This window comes from Rhipicephalus microplus, chromosome 7 (assembly GCF_043290135.1).
Source record: "Rhipicephalus microplus isolate Deutch F79 chromosome 7, USDA_Rmic, whole genome shotgun sequence".
In the NCBI taxonomy this organism is placed as follows: domain Eukaryota; kingdom Metazoa; phylum Arthropoda; class Arachnida; order Ixodida; family Ixodidae; genus Rhipicephalus; species Rhipicephalus microplus.
The window spans coordinates 10,217,642-10,234,764 of NC_134706.1; the positions used below are offsets into that span (position 1 = coordinate 10,217,642).

A 17,123-nucleotide genomic window follows, 5' to 3' on the forward strand; every position below is an offset into this window, starting at 1 on the left:
GTCCATCCATCCGTCCGCCCGTCTGCTATTCTGTTTTCCGTTGGTCCATGCGTCCGCCGTGCGTCCATCTAGTGAACACTCCAAGTACCACCATCTCCCATCTCGCAACCCCTGTGGCACATACCCACTCTAGAGTGGGTATGTGCCACCTGTGGATTCATACATAAATATATACATACATACATACATACAAAGGTGTACTCCTTTCGCATTGGTATGGCAGACACTCCTACATGTGACTACTGCGGAGCTGAAGAGATCATCGAACACGTCCTGTGCAGCTGCGCTTGCTACGACACACAGCGATGCCAGCTCCGGATGGTTTTGAATCAACTTGACCCCGGACCATTTTGTGTGCAGAAGATACTGGGACCTTGGGCATCTGCCTAAGTTGCGCAGAAAGCAACTAAAGCACTGCTAATTTACCTAAAGTCAACAAACCTGAGCGACGCCTGTAGACTGTGTGTGCTCCCCGAGTGTGCTCGTGATTGTGTGTACCTTCTCATCTCTCTGCAACCTCTTTTCTCCCCTTTATTCCTTCACCAGTGCAGGCTAGCAAACCGGATGTGCGTCTGGTTAACCTCCCTGCATTTCCTTGCATCTTTATCTCTCTCTCTCTCTCTCTCTCTCTCTCTACATACATACATACATACATACATACATACATAGATACATACATACATACATACATACATACATACATACATACATACATACATACATACATACATACATACATACATACATACATACATACATACATACATACATACATACATACATACATACATACATACATACATACATACATACATACATACATACATACATACATACATACATACATACATACATACATACATACATACATACATACATACATACATACATACATACATACGGAGGAGGAGGAGGAGCGACAGACACACGTCATAAGGAGCTTCACTCCAAAAACGTTCTTTGCAACCTTGCGATTCGTTTTCTGTAAACGGTGCACCATTGCAAGCACATCGGCATTGGAAGAAACATAACTAGGCTCTAACAGCATGTAGTACGCGAGTTCGCGAAAGACTCATAATAATTTTTTTTAAGTGAAAGCCTCAGATACCTAATCAAACGCCAAAGTTGGCCATCGGCGTCGGCATACCCTGGCGTCGGGGCAACGCGAGTGATGCAAAAGTCACCATCATGTGATGACGTCTCGTATGACGCCACCATAACGTTGCTGATCACCGAAATTTGTGAAACCATCGAGGTATACGAGACAGCGCAAAACACGTGGATACGGAAGCCATCCGTCAGTCGTACTTGCGGTTTGCAAGACAATTATTACTTGAAAGGGAAATGGCGGCGGCAGCGTTTCCGGCCTTTCAAGGCCAATCCGTTGATGCTGGCTTTTTGTTCACTGCATATGTCATGCCATCTTCACAACTATAAAATTCGATCGTAAGTATGAGTACGTCGCGTCCCTTTCTTCTTCTGTTTCTCATGTTTTTTAAGGGAGTAAAACCTATTTCTGAGATAAACCTACACCAACCGCTCCTAGACTCTTTAACACTGTGTTCGAAACACAAGACGATTTTGCATATTACGATAAGCATATTACGTTCTTTCCACTTTATGCTTCGTTTTAATGCACGGGAACTGGTATTACTTGACTGCGACGTTTTTCAAAACATTTTTTTTCTGAACATATTCGCTAGCCATTCGTCTTCATTATAAAACGAACGGGCTTAATTGCTTTCGCGTCTCTTAAACAAGAGTTCTACCACCAAACTTCGCGAAGTACAAAGCTTCCAAACTTCATCCTTTTTTCTTTCTCGTGGCACGCCCGTGGCCATAACCAACCTAACTTTCGCGTTCTCATACGGCTGTTCACTGCACAAAAGAGTGGGAGCAGTTTATGTACGAAGGATTGTTCCAGGAAGGAGAGAGGTGGAGAGGGTTTCATGTTTGTCCCGCGCCCGCTCTCCACAAGCTTGTGTTTCGGCTTTAATTAACCAGGTTCCACCCTTTTTGTGGCCGGCAGTCAACCGAGCGCGTAGCCACAGCCGCTGCGAGCCAAGTCAAGTCATTCGGGCGCACTCATAGGCATCCGAGTAAAAAAAAAACACGGGGAAGGAAAGTGTGGCGCTGTTGGATGACCACGGCGTTATTCACGCCTGCGTGAACGAAACGAACCACTGGCGCGCTTATGAACGCATCTCGCGCGACATCGCTATAGCTGTAGCCCCGTCTACGGGTTCCGGGTTTTGTCGGGCGGGCCAAATTAGTCGGCGAACCACGCAAGCGCCGAGCGAAGGGAGCCGCTAGGCAAATCTTCTGCGTAGCACTGTCCCCTTGACGGAAGAAGACCGCGAGAACGAAGGCATCCGACAGCATAAAACGATCTCTTTAACGGTATCGTGTTAAAAGATGTTGTTCAGCTAGGTGGTGTTTAACATGCAACGCAAGGCGAACTTGATGGATGGTACAGTAAAAAAAAAAACCTCATCGCGCCACGAAAGAGCGTCATTTCATGAATTCTTATCGAGATGTATGTATCAGTGATGCATCTGCAACCCCGCGTAATGTAGAGGCACAATTTTTTTTAGAGCACAATTACACAAAGATGTGATTGTACGCAATTATCCAGCGCTAATGTAAACACGTACCTGTATAAAAATGACCCTTTTTTCAAATAAACACACATGAAAGTGAGGCTTTTCCCAGGGCCTCTTGTTTTCATTGCCTTGCGTTGCGTCAGTATACCTTTTTCACAAACACGTGCACTTCGGTACGCAGAGTGCTCATGATGGTCGTGGTGACGTAAAATGTTTTTGCTTCGAAGGGCAACAGGTGGACAGAACATTCATTATGTCCCCTGCGTTTTTCTTGTTATGAATTGAAATGTTGATTTAGCGCTCATGGATAAATAATTACAATAAATTGAAACGTATGACGCTTTTTTAACTGCATTATTTAAGGCAGTTCTGGTATTCTGGCCGCCATGAATTCTCTCAGCCATGCTGGGCGAATGAAGGGTTATTTATCTGACACCTTTCTATATGAATTTTCGCAATAATGTCTCTTTAATGGTATTTTTGAAGCATTCGTCGATGCTGTCATTAACAACAAGCCTTTTAGGATACATTGCTGTCATGTTCCTTCCAGTGATCTTTTTCATTGAATGTCCGGCTAATTCTGCATTGTTCTGAGACTGCTAAAACTATACTTCTAATACAGAAATATTTTAGAACAGATTTAGGCTTGTATAGCATTGTTTTTTGTTTTGTTGTTATTATTATTTTAAATATTATTCATACTATTAAGAATAATTTTCTAGATTTAAGGGCGACAACCGCAATATTTGGAGGCGAGCCATTATGGAAATTTCGACTACCTGGGGTTTTTCAACGTGCACTTATGTCCAAGTACGCGGTACTATAGCATTTCATCTCCATCTAAACCAGATAGTAATAAAGTTTTGCTGAAAAAATGAAATAACAAGTCATAAATCATGGTTACATTTAAAGCACAGTGAATCACTTCCAGAGGCAAGCGTTGTATAAATATTTAATTAGTTAAGAACAGTGCGCACGCAAACACACGTTAAGAAGGCACACCTTAGGCTTTAATTCTGAAATCAACGTGCGAGTATCACTATTTATCATATAAGAAAAAATTCAATGAAACGACAGGAAACAGCGTCCGATAATTGTTTAGGCCTGCAATATTTGAAATCCGGAAACGCGGCTGCAAGTGCCGGTGGTTTTAAATGGCATCCCGTCGTGAAAAACTTTTGAGGCCATTCATTATCACTAAAAAGTGCCGACCGCCGTCTCAAGTTCTCTCTCGCGAATGTTACGGAAAGTGCCGTTTCCATCTTCGGAGCTCTGAAAGCAACGAACAAAAAAAAGTACCTCAAATCGAAGGCGACGTATACTCTCGAACGCATACACTCAACTCACGGGTAAACTTTCTTCATCGAAGTTTGTCTTCGTTCCATCTTCCACTTCTACTTCTCGTGTCGAACATAACTTTTTACTCGGCATTATTTCTTTATCCTCATCCTTTATCGAGTACTCCTTCTGCTGACGGTGCGGGAAGCCCGTATCCCGTTACAGCTCTCCAGGTCTGAATCCAAGAGAGAGGCTGCAGCGGTTTTTTTTTTCCTTTTTTGATAGTTTTATTTGGTCTGCTTCGAGCATTAGGTATGAGGTGAGGCTCAGCCGAAGTTTTAGCTTTGGTAAGCACCCAGAAGGGATCTGAAAATTTAGATACTCGCCGGAGTAAAAAAAAAAAAGGTGAACGTTTGATATATGCGGCTTCTTCGAAGGGCTTGTCGTGCACACTTAAGACGCTTCAGGCCGAAGCAGCCATTAGGGTTACAAAAAAAGAGCCTACAAATGCATTAATTTTTGAACTTATTTGAAAGCCCAAGCTCAGATGGCACAGACATAAAAAAAGCGACATAAGAAATTATGAGAAGTGCCTTTTGACGTACCGACAGCAGATGCATTTCCGAGTATACTATGCTTATAACTGAAACATAAACGCAAAACATCTTTAGTATTGTTCCCAAACTACTTCTTTATTATACGCTAGAAGCAGTGGAAACGTCAAGAGAGTACCATTCGCCTTTCAATGCAGCCGAACATAGTTTTGGTCATATTAGTTTCTTTTCCCGAATATTAATTGGAACTTGCTCATTTGCAACGCTGAAATTCTTCGCTAAGGCACAACAAACACGTCTGCTAACGGTTGCAGTGATGAGAGGGTCTTCGTAGAAGCTGCGGTCAAGGCAGATCAAGTTCTTATGTTCAACAGTGATTCTAGTTGGGAGTTTCGGCGGTAACAAGCCTCGCAATGTTCTTTTACGGGTATAAGCATGTCTTCGAAATGAGTGCCCGCATATCAAAATAAAACAATTTCACTCGTAAATGGAGCAGAAATAAGCGGTTACAGATGGCACCAAAGAATGAATGCAGATCAGACACGTGATTTTATAGTCATTCAGCCAACGTACACGCCGCACCGCGTTTGCAAGGACATAATAATAAAATAAAAAATGATGCATAGAAGCAACATGTTGTAGTAAACCCCATAGGAATGATGTGTACTTTGGAAGGAGTGAGATCGACGGGACGCTTAACTCTTTGCTGTAGTTTATGTGAGACTTGAGGTGGGAGATAGACCCACTCATAACGGTATTTCTATAATGTAATTGAACCAATGAAATACAGCTGGTAGCTACATTCGTTGTAACGGGCTAACAGGAGCTTCGTTGTTAGCAGTAATAATATTTATGGGGGCTTAACGTCCCAAAATCACCATATGATTTTGAGACGCCATAGTGGAGGGCTCCGCGAATTTCCACCACTTGGGGTTCTTCAACGTGCACATGGATCTAAGCACACGGGCCTGAAGAATTTTCAACTTCATTGAAAATGCTAACATCGTGACCGAGATTCGATCCCGCGACCTGCGGATCAGCAGCCGACTGCCTTAGCCACTAAACCACCATGGCGGGTGCTTCGTTGCAAGTCAGCGCTTTGGTTTGCGTTCCTGCCTTCGTACGTTCTTTTAGAGCTAAATGCTGAGACAACCAGGTCAAATTACTAAATCCAGCATTACTTACTCAGCTAGCATTACTAACTTTACCTATTATTCAGGCGGCAAATGCTTTCTCATGAAACCTCCAACATCGCATACAAATGTCTCGTCGATTCTTATTAATATTTTTCTTCAAGTATCACCGAGAAATGGGACTTCTTCCTGGGCCAGTTAGCTGATGTTTGAAAAACACATGTCAGCGCAAACAAGCAACGAATATCTCGAAAGGATGAGCCCGGAGTTGTATCTTTTTGTCTTGTTTGATCTGACGCTTATTCGCCGGCTAAAAATTCGATCTGTGAACGCATTTTGATTACTTGTCGAAGCGGCTTTCTGTTGCGAAACAGGAACACTATGGCTGTCTATATCACATGATTCGAAAAATGCTAAATTATATTGTCAAGTGCCCCATTTAACTCAGCCGTCACGGGGTTAATATTTCTGTTGATACAAAAAGAGCCAAATAGGATGTCGTGTTCTGCACAGTTTCACCGTCTATTCTTGCCTATCATTCATATTCCCTTAATTATTTCTCTCTCTCTCTCTCTTTCTCTCTCTCTCTCTATCGTAACTTTCAATCTCCAATCCCCTTCTCCACGCAGAGTAGCAAGTCATCGATTTGCATATGCTGGCTTAATTATCTGCTTTTCAATAAAGAGTTCTCTCTCTGCTGCCTACGCTGCTATGAAAGCGCTGTGTGTTCAGGTTAACAAGATGCTGAGTGAGTTGTTTCTAAATTCATTCATTCTAAACAACAGGGCGTGCGAACCCGTGCAGAATAAAGGACAATAACATGATTGATTGATGATTGATATGTGGGGTTTCAACGTTCCTAAACCACCATATGATTATAGGAGACGCCGTAGTGAAGCGCTCCAGAAATGTCGACCACCTGGGTTTTTTTGACGCGCACCCAAATCTGAGCACACGGGCCTACAACATTTCCGCCTCCATCGAAAATGCAGCCGCCGCAGCTGGGATTCGATCCCGCGACCTGCGGGTCAGCAGCCGACTGCCTTAGCCACTAAACCACCATGGCGGGTGCTTCGTTGCAAGTCAGCGCCTTGGTTTGCGTTCCTGCCTTCGTACGTTCTTTTAGAGCTAAATGCTGAGACAACCAGGTCAAATTACTAAATCCAGCATTACTTACTCAGCTAGCATTACTAACTTTACCTATTTTCAGGCGGCAAATGCTTTCCCATGAAACCTCCAACATTGCATACAAATGTCTCGTCGAGTCTTATTAATATTTTTCTTCGTCAAGTATCACCGAGAAATGGGACTTCTTTCTGGGGCAGTTAGCTGGTGTTTGAAAAATGCATGTCAGCGCAAACAAGCAACGAATATCTCGAAAGGATGAGCCCGGAGCAATATCTTTTTGTCTTGTTTGAAGTGACGCTTATTCACCGGCTAAAAATTCGATCTATGAACGCATTTTGATTACTTGTCGAAGCGGCTTTCTGTTGCGAAACAGGAACACTATGGCTGTCTATACCACAGGATTCGTAAAATGCTAAATCATATTGTTAAGTGCCCCATTTAACTCACCCGTCACGGGGTTAATATTTCTGTTGATAGAAAAAGAGCCCGAATAGGATGTCGTGTTCTGGACGGTTTCACCGTCTATTCGTGCCTATCATTCATATTCCCTTAATTATTTCTCTCTCTCTCTCTCTGTCGTAACTTTCAATCTCCAATCTCCTTCTCCACGCAGAGTAGCAAGTCATCGATTTGCATATGCTGGCTTAATTATCTGCTTTTCAATAAAGAGTTCTCTCTCTTTCTGCTGCCTACGCTGCTATGAAAGCGCTGTGTGTTCAGGTTAACAAGATGCTGAGTGAGTTGTTTCTAAATTCATTCATTCTAAACAACAGGGCGTGCGAACCCGTACAGAATAAAGGACAATAACATGATTGATTGATGATTGATATGTGGGGTTTCAACGTTCCTAAACCACCATATGATTATGGGAGACGCCGCAGTGAAGCGCTCCGGAAGTGTTGACCACCTGGGGTTCTTTAACGCGCACCCAAATCTGAGCAAACGGGCCTACAACATTTCCACCTCCATTGAAAATGCAGCAGCCGCAGCCGGGATTCGATCCCGCGACTCGCGGGTCAGCAGCCGAGTACCTTAGCCACTAGAACACCGCGGCAGGGCATAAATTACGATGACGGTGACGATAAATAGCATATAGAAATGACGAAACGCGTCCGATGATTGAGGCATGCTAAATCGATACTAGCAGTAGCGTATGCGTAATGATGAAACCAAATGCCTTAACAATTATCTTTCACTTAGACTAAATACGAAGATTTGATTTGTGGGGTTTAACGTCCCCAAACCACCACATGATTATGACACAAAATACGAGCGCATGTCCTAATGACTGTTTTGCATTGACTGCCCCTGTCGCAGACAGAGTGTGACATTTTGTTTCACCATCTAAGTTGTCCCTTTTCATCATTCAGATTGTTCTGAACGGTCAGGAAGTTGTTTAGTCTCGCTCTATCTATATGAAATCAATCAGAAACGTCCGATTTACCTTCTTTATTGAATCCCACATTCTCAAAGTATTCTCGAGAGGCGTATATATAAAGTTTAAAAAGTGGCTTTGAAAATGCGAATAGAATAATTCATTTCAATGCGATCGGTTCATTCAAACATTCCCCATGAGAGAACTTTGTCCGTAAATATTAGCATGCTGTTCCTTATTAATGCCATCGCAAACATATGACAGTCCTTGGAATTTATCACCCTTGGAAGCAGATAAATTACGCTGCCTATGAGCAGATAAAATTCATTCTGCTTTTCTCACGCTTCGCTAGAGCAAGGAGCTAAACTTAAGGCAAGACGAACTTAACTTAAACGTTCGCAAGGACAATGCACCATAACGTTTCAAGGATTCAGATTGATTCACCCAAAGTAACGGACACGTTTGGCTAAAGCAGACTTGCTGCTCCGCTTTCTCTAACACCACTCACGGCATCTTGAATCCGCAGTGTTTGTTTTATCTTTTACTGACATCGAAGCTGTGTGGCAAATTGGTTTTTTGTCCGGCGAACTAAAAAAAACTCTCTCACATACGCACCACACGAATTGGGAAGCCCCACTAGCGAGTAAGAACAGTCAAATATCTTCGTGAGGAAAAACTTCGTCCGTTGCGTAGAAATGTACCATTGTCATGAATGCGATAACTCGGCCGCAACGCGCTGTCTTCTTTTTCTTCATACTCTGCTTGACCCGCAAAAAGAATGTGCCGATTCGGCTGGCGTGGGATGCAAACATTCGGATAGGTACAAGAACTTGTGCAAAGAAAGAAAAGAGAGAGAGAGAGAAAATAAGGACATAAATATACTGAAACAGAGAGGATAAAATAGGCAGAGAGAGAAAGAAACAAAAATAAACAAAAATAGATAAAAAAACAGAGAGCTAGACAGAAAAAGAAAAATGTAGACAAACAAAGGGTGAGTGATGAAGAAACTGATTCAGAAAGATAGACAAGCTAGAAAGAAAAATGAAGCGAGAAATAGAGAAAGTGGAAGAGAAAAACAAAGAGCTATAAAAGAAAAAGTAATAATGTGGTGCGAAAAAAAAATAAACCAGAAGAAACAGTGATAAACTGATGTGAAAAAACAGTGAGAACGAAAGAACGAGAAATAAAGTGAATAAAAATATAAAAGCTCAGCTCTGATGTTCCTTCAGGCTTAGTCCTAATAGTGCAAAGATGCTTTATTTATTTATTCATTTAAATATTTGTTTATTTATTCATTTATTTATTTATTTATTTATTTGTTTGTTTGTTTGTTTGTTTATTACGCATTCATTTATTTATTTTATTTATTCATTTAGCCTCAGAGCCAAAAAAATATTACATAATGAAGTGGGAACTCGTACGAAAATTTAGTACAAGAAATGCCGTTGTTCCTACTCGCACAACAAGCAATGTCTGTCAAAAACAATTAACACAATGAATCAAGTAGAAAAATTTTAATGAACAAGCCAACATGATATCGAGAATTAGAACTAAAAAACATAAGAGAAAACGCAGCAAGTTACAGTAAGTATAACGTACCTATCCATCGAACGTGGAGTAATTGAACACCAGTTACAGAAAGCACGAAAAATTTACTGAAACTTCTGCCGTTAATGTGGGAGGACAATTCCACTCTTTTGATTAAAGTGGAACGCGCGAATTCAATTATTCATAAGTTCTGCAGCAGGGTGTTTCAACTTTATGAATGATGTGTAATCTCTCAGAAACACATTGGGAAATACAGATTACTTCGTTAAGCAAACGTCGTTGGTAGTATATGGCTTATCAAAAAGGATTAGGTGATGTTCTTTACGTCTGGGTGTCAGTGAAAAAATTGAATTTGGCGTTTGTTTTTAAGCACGATATTCTTGACGAGCGCGAACAAAATGAACACCAGCATCTAGCATATTATGAATACGGCAACAGATGGGCAACACCAGATGTATGCGTTCTTTTTCAGGCACTTACATTTCGAAATTAACGCCCTTTACCATGCTTTTTATTATGGTCGCCCCATCGACAGCACTTACATGTTATAAGAAAAAAATTCGATAGATCCCACGTACGCTGTGAATCGATGTTATACGAAACATGCGGATGGAGGGCGATATGGTTCTATTTTTTATTGAGCAAGACGATATGAAGTGGAGCTAGATAAATGTACAAATTCAAGCACACACATACGATCAACAGCCACATATTTTTTATATATTAGCGGTTGTTTACAGTTGCGTAATTATGCCAACAGCAACATGAATATTCGCAACACAAGAAGTGTGGTGCTTGTGCTGGTGCGCGCGAGGTTAGTAGCCCGCAACACTGCTACACAAATTAACCTCAGCGGATGGCACCTAAATAGAGCTTACTTTAACCCCCACATGATGGCTGTATCATGTCATTTCAAATAAACATATGTAATGTTTAAAAATTTTGATAGACAGTACTGCTACAACAATTGACGTTACGCGAACATTAGGGTCTATTTGAAAAGTATATCCGCGGCCTGGCACGAACACGTGGTAGAATACTTCATTGCGACACAGAATGCTAAAATTCTATTCTTGCTGGGACACTGACATCTATTCTTTGCATTCGTCCGGCAACGCTGCCTATGGCAGGTTTTTCTTAACGCTCAAGCGTTAAAGTTACACAGGTGTGTTCCCACCGTTCCTGAATAGATATAAAATTTCTATCACCTGTGGCACATACCCGCCCCTGGGTATGTGCCACTTTTTTTGTGAAGTGTTTGCCGACGTACGCGACGAGAGTGTGACATTATTCATGTCATGACCAGCGAGTCACATTCGGCGAACCGTCTTAGCCTCCCGAAGTAAACTTATTGTAATCCAAGTTCAGGAGGTGATTATGAGAGCACCCAGACCTAGGCGGATGGATTGATGGAGATAGATAGATAGATAGATAGATAGATAGATAGATAGATAGATAGATAGATAGATAGATAGATAGATAGATAGATAGATAGATAGATAGATAGATAGATAGATAGATAGATAGATAGATAGATAGATAGATAGATAGATAGATAGATAGATAGATAGATAGATAGATAGATAGATAGATAGATAGATAGATAGATAGATAGATAGATAGATAGATAGATAGATAGATAGATAGATAGATAGATAGATAGATAGATAGATAGATAGATAGATAGATAGATAGATAGATAGATAGATAGATAGATAGATAGATAGATAGATAGATAGATAGATAGATAGATAGATAGATAGATAGATAACAACAGTGCTTGTAGTACGCAAACAAATGCTTCGCATTTAATATAAAGTACAAAGCCTTCAATTTATTTGAGCTAACCACGTCTTTTGTAGTGTTGTACCACGAATTAAACTAGACTTATCACTTCAGATATTAAGCACTGGCCATTCTGGGGCGTTGCTTACGCCTAGCAAACACTTCTATAGTCTAATGACAAAGCAATCACCAATTGAAAAGCCGTTAGCAACTTTCAGGTGTGTTCGTAATCGACCTTCAATAAAACTTACGTTTTGCCGTACCACACCGTATTCAATTTCTCGGTTGTGCCAAGGGCCATCACATTTTTTTATCTTTCATATAAAGCTGTTTTATTCAATAAATGAAAACTTCCACGAGCTTCTGTAGTCGCACTTTGCGTGCTAAAAATGTACGATAATGTCCTTTCTGCCAAACTTGTTGATAGTGCTTCGTCCTACTAACTGCATTTCGGTCCTATCTCTTAGTGCTTGAACCGGGGCCTGCGATGGGCTTACTAATGAATAAATGAACAACGAGTACAACAGCATAAAATTTTACTCGAAGCGTTGCATCTTGAAATCGCTACCACAACATCACGTAGACAGTACGAGAAAAAAAAAACGCGTAACTTCAACTTACCCCGATCTTTTGTGTCAGCTTCGGTAGTAATCCGAGAGACTACCACACACGGCAGTCGGGGCGATGAGATGGCGTTACGTCTGCGCACCAGATTTCCGCTGACTAAAGAAGTTGAGCAATACCAGATGCTTTCAGCTATTAAAGCTGATAAAATTCTTGCGAAGTAAATGTGAAAACTAGTAACGAATTGTTTCAGTCATTGGAGAGGTTCCACACAGCGTACCTGTTGGGCCCAGGTCACGGAGCAGACAGATAACTGTTGCGCCGGTTGAAATCAGAACTGTCCAGCTGTTGAAGTGATCAAGGTATAAAAGAGATGTTCTGTTCAAGGAGTTCTTGACTCGCGGGGAAGTAGATCGTGAATCACCAACCAGAATACGTAACTTCTTGGCGGGGTCCAGTAGAACGTACCCGAGTAATTCCTTAGTGGTCCGTGATCACTTGGAGCACAGAATACTTCGTTCGCGTGAGATCACAAATACGTGTCACGCTAGCCACCGCATTCGAGTCACCTTATTTCGCTGTTTTGCGCGGGTAAAAAACGCGAAGGGCGAGTAGCACGTCCCAGATTCAAATGCGGACTCGAGCGGTGCCCCGACCCCAACGTTGTCCGTGGCTCTTTGAAAAGCTTATAAATATGCTTAGTGAAAGAGCTCGGCGTTCACGTTACTGTGTCGCGTGATAACGTTCCGGACGCGCGACATCGTCTCGGGACAGGCGCACACTTCTGGCGAATACGAACGCACTCCGGCTCATTGACGTCGGATGTGCACTGGGGCGACCGTGACGACGCGCTGGCTTATTCCGTGCGTCTGCTTCCGGCGAAGAGCGGAAGTTAGTTCCTGTTGCGGCTCCGCCACGCGCTGCTGCTGCGCCAACAATCCGGGCAGGGTAGCCATGGCACGCCGCGTTGAGCCGCAATGCCTGCGCACATTGATTGCGAGAGGCTGCGCGGACGATGAGCGCCCGATGAAGAGCCGGCTGCTTCGAACGCCGCCGCGATGCTCCCCGCCCAAAAGAGGGCGCCACACGCTCGCTCCTCTCCTCTCCCATCTATGATCCCTCTTTCCCGTTGTTTTTTATGGGGGGGAAGGGGTCGCGGGCTATCTTTCCTGGGGATGCTTTCCCCTCGTCGGTAGGTCGAGTGCGTGGACAATAGGAGGAAAAGAACGGCAGGGAGGTTAACCAGCCTGTAGGCAGCTGGTTTGCTACCCTGCGCATGGGAGGGGGATGGGGTAGATAAAAGATAGAGAGCAGAGAGGTAAGGGAGATAAACACAGCACATTCGGCAGCACATCCGAACAAGATGACTCGCATAACTTACGGGAAGGGGAAAAAAAACCCGTGACCACCTTCGTATTGGTGGCGACAGTGGGAGTGAAATGCCAAGACGAGAGCGACAATCTATGGCTGGGTCTACAACCTGAAAAAATAATTACAAGTTCCAGCCTCAGCCATCACCATCCAACCCCACCCAGAATTGATTTGAATAGACGTTTCTAACCAATCAGAGCTCCAAACGTGTAGCGCGACCAAGACGGGGCGAAGCGAAAGACATATTACACACGTATACAGCGCTAACTTTCAACAACCTAGTTTACTGAGTGAATGCACAGTACATACACTCTACATAAGGTGCGTAACAAAGCTCGTACTTTTAAGAAATACTCATGCATCTAATGCGTGTCATCATGCCTTACTCCAATATCATATTTCTTCAGCTTATAATGAGATATATGGTTTACTGGCACACATGTTACCAAACTTGGTACTTCCTTCATTATCCGTATAATTTCGTTCCTTTCCTTAATCAAACGAGTATCTTTGGTGCACCATGTCAAAGGGTTATTATTCACTCATGAACTAACAAAAAAATGGCCAGATTGTATTTTCAGACCACAGCTGCAACCGTTTTTGACGACCATGTTTGTTGGAAATGTAATCCGAGGTCCCAAAATAGGTTGTTGCCCTATCATTCCAGCCATTAAAAAACAGTGAAGCGGGCCACAGCGTCGCAGTGTGCCATGTAGGCATTCAAGAAATCTTGCGTACGCTTTGTGCAGCAATGGTTAGGTAAAAAGAGGTAGGTTTCCCGCAATATGTGCTAGCTGCAGTAGTGGAGGCAATGGTGAAGGAATTCAAGGCCGAAAACTCAAACGTTACTTCTGAACGTAGCGTGAATAAGAGATGTGTAGTTGTACCCTTGTGCACAGAACGTCCCACCACCTAAAGAAGAATGGAAAGAGACATAGAGTTGAAGTCGTGTTTTCGGCTCTTAAGAAGCTTGTAGGGCTTATGCACTCGTAGGGGACCGCCAAAACAGGATACATGGATGCGTAAAAAGGCATGCGAATACATATACACAGTTAAATGTTGGCGTAGTCTATGAAGTTCTCTAGTCATGTGGAAAGAGTTATGTAGGACAGACCGGAAAACATGTGAGCGTGTGCTTGCGAAACATGAATTATCAGTAAAAAAAAATAACACAAGCAGGCATCTACCCATACACTGGTCGAAATGCAAGTGTTGTCCGAAACTGAAAGATATTTAGCCATTGCCACGATAATGAGCGCTAGATGAATTTGCGAAGCGTATTAAATTAGGAAGAAGGGAAGTGAATTATCAGTGACTCATCAGTGTTTTTTGCATGACATAAGAGACGAGATTTATCGATGAGCATTGTCAAAGTGACATCTTATGATTTCTAAGATTTCTGTGATGATACCTTACTGATAAGCTCACGCGCGGGGATGGTTTCTGTGAAACGTACTTGTAGGTGGACTGTGTGAAATAAAGGTGAGTTGCAAGTCTGCGCCTGTCTGTGCGCCAGATTTGTGCACGTGTTGCGCAGTTATCTCCTTCGTACGCACCAAACTCAACCAACAACACGTTTTTTCAGCCTGTTCCCTTGATGCTTTAGTTTCCATCAGAATAACTTGATCGAGGCTTCTTGCGCAAACGTTGCAAAGACAGTGACAAAAGACGTACAAAACACGTTTGCGCTGACATGCTTTGTACGCCTTTCGTCGTTGTCTCCCCTTCTTTTTGCTGAAAAGATTGCGCAAGAGCTGTTGATGATGTATAGCCAACTATCCCATAAGTTTTTCTGAAATACTTCCTTTAGAAGACCGTTCAACTGCGGTTTTGTTTGTTACCACATCGATCTGTTCATCTATTCTTCTAAAATGATGTATTCCTTCACGCAGACATTCCGCAGGCCTGTGTGCTCAGATTCGGGTGCACGTTAAAAAAACCAGATGGTCGAAACCTCTGGAGCCCTTCACTAGCTACGACGTCTCTCATAATCATGTGGTGGTTTTGGGACTTTAAACGCCACATATCAATCAATTCACACAGACATTGAAGGATACATATAAAACTATATGGCATACAACGTTATCTTCATATACTTTAGGGTGCGTTATAATAATCCCAAAGAATAACAGCAACAGAAACGAAGAACACGCAAGAGGCTTCTGCTTAACGACAAGTTATTCCTTGTGTTCGTTTGTCATTCTTAAGTGCAGTGCATTCATCCGACATACCTGTTTGTGGGAGACATACATCCTGCGAAAATGTCAGGTGGAGCAAGGGAAGGTGTGATTTCGTGGCTAAACGTGCGCGATGAATAACTTGTCGTCAATCAGAACCCTCTTGCGTGTTCTTCGTCTATATTGCGGTTATTCTCTGGAACTTTTATATCGCACGTAAAGATTATAATCAACACATTTTGTTTTTCATCATCTAAATGTAGCAAGCAGCTTTTTGTCACATACCTAACTCCTGGACGTATAATTAGCATTCCTTCACGCTTTCGAGGCTTCTTAAAATATGTTAATCGAATTCACCTTGTTATCAATGACGAAAAACAGTTTTCGCTAGCCTTCATAAAAAGTCGGATAGCCGAGTCTGCACATGAGTCAGTTACACATGAGATCAATGGGGAGAGACCAAGATGAATCTTTAGTGAAAATGAGACCTGGATATTTATATTGCGAAACTTTTCCAAGAGGGGCAACCACTAAGCGAGTAGGTAAACGGAGAGGTAGAAGAGCACTTCGTAAAGGACATGAATACCGTTTTCCGGAAGCTGATTTGCATTTACCAAGTGTCAAACTATGATTGAAAATATGCAAAGTAATCGTTAAGAATGATCTGATCACGAGGAGTTTTCATCGTATGATACAAAAAACCTTTATCAGCATACATGCGGTTTTTGAACAGGAATATGACTTGACAGATCATTAAAATCAGAAGGAGGAGTGGGCCTAATATTGAGCTTTGGGGCACACCAGACGTCATAGTCCAAGCGGATGAATGAGAGCACCTGGAGAGTACGTACTGAGACCTATTGATGAGGGGGAAAAAATATTCACTCCCCAAATTTTTCATTTTTATGAATGACGGTGAGCTTATTTAGCAGTTTATAATGTGACACAGTGTCTAAAGCTTTAGGAAAATCGGTTATTATTACGTCAATTTGATCATCTGCATCAAGGGCCTGGAGCATGTCATGAATGAATTCACTGAGCTAGGTAATGGTACTAAATCTGCGTTGGAAACCGTGCTAGGCATCAGACAACGCATTATTGCAGCCTAAACGTTCTATATGTTTGAAAATGACGTGCTCGAGTATTTTACAAGGATGACTTGTGATAAAGATGTGTTTGCTGTTCAATAAAGACTGCTTGATTCCAACTTTAAATAATGAAAGAGTTTTAGCCGTTTTCTATGCTATAGGGACAACAGGCGTCGAGAGAAACTTCTGAAAAATGAGAGTTAGAAAACGACTAGTTCATAAGCACGAAGGAGTATCTAATGAGGAATTCATTGTTAATATTACCAGGACTGCTTTTTTAATCGACTTTTAACATGAGATTCAACACACGCTGGTTTGAAACAACAATGTCGTATAGAGCTTCTATTATGCCCTGTAAAAGGAAAAACGTCGGAGTTATCAAGAGTAAGAACAGATTTAATGTAATCTATAAATGCATTTTCAATCAGAGTGGTGTCACATGCAACTGTGTCATTTCAAATGTATATATCGTAGATTACCTTAGTAGTACAGACCTCCAAATTTACATGAATTATTTTG

At 42.1% G+C, this 17,123-nt stretch overlaps 1 protein-coding gene across 1 annotated transcript in view; it reads right to left on the bottom strand.

Annotated features, from left to right (window-relative positions):
• LOC119179422 (uncharacterized) overlaps positions 1 to 12,160 on the bottom strand; it is a 109,102-nt gene extending 96,942 nt beyond the window's left edge. Inside the window, exon 1 of the mRNA XM_075868638.1 lies at positions 12,026 to 12,160. The gene's annotated coding sequence lies outside the window, so the exon portion shown is untranslated. The remainder of the gene's footprint in view (positions 1 to 12,025) is intronic.
• Positions 12,161 to 17,123: the final 4,963 nt, after the last annotated feature.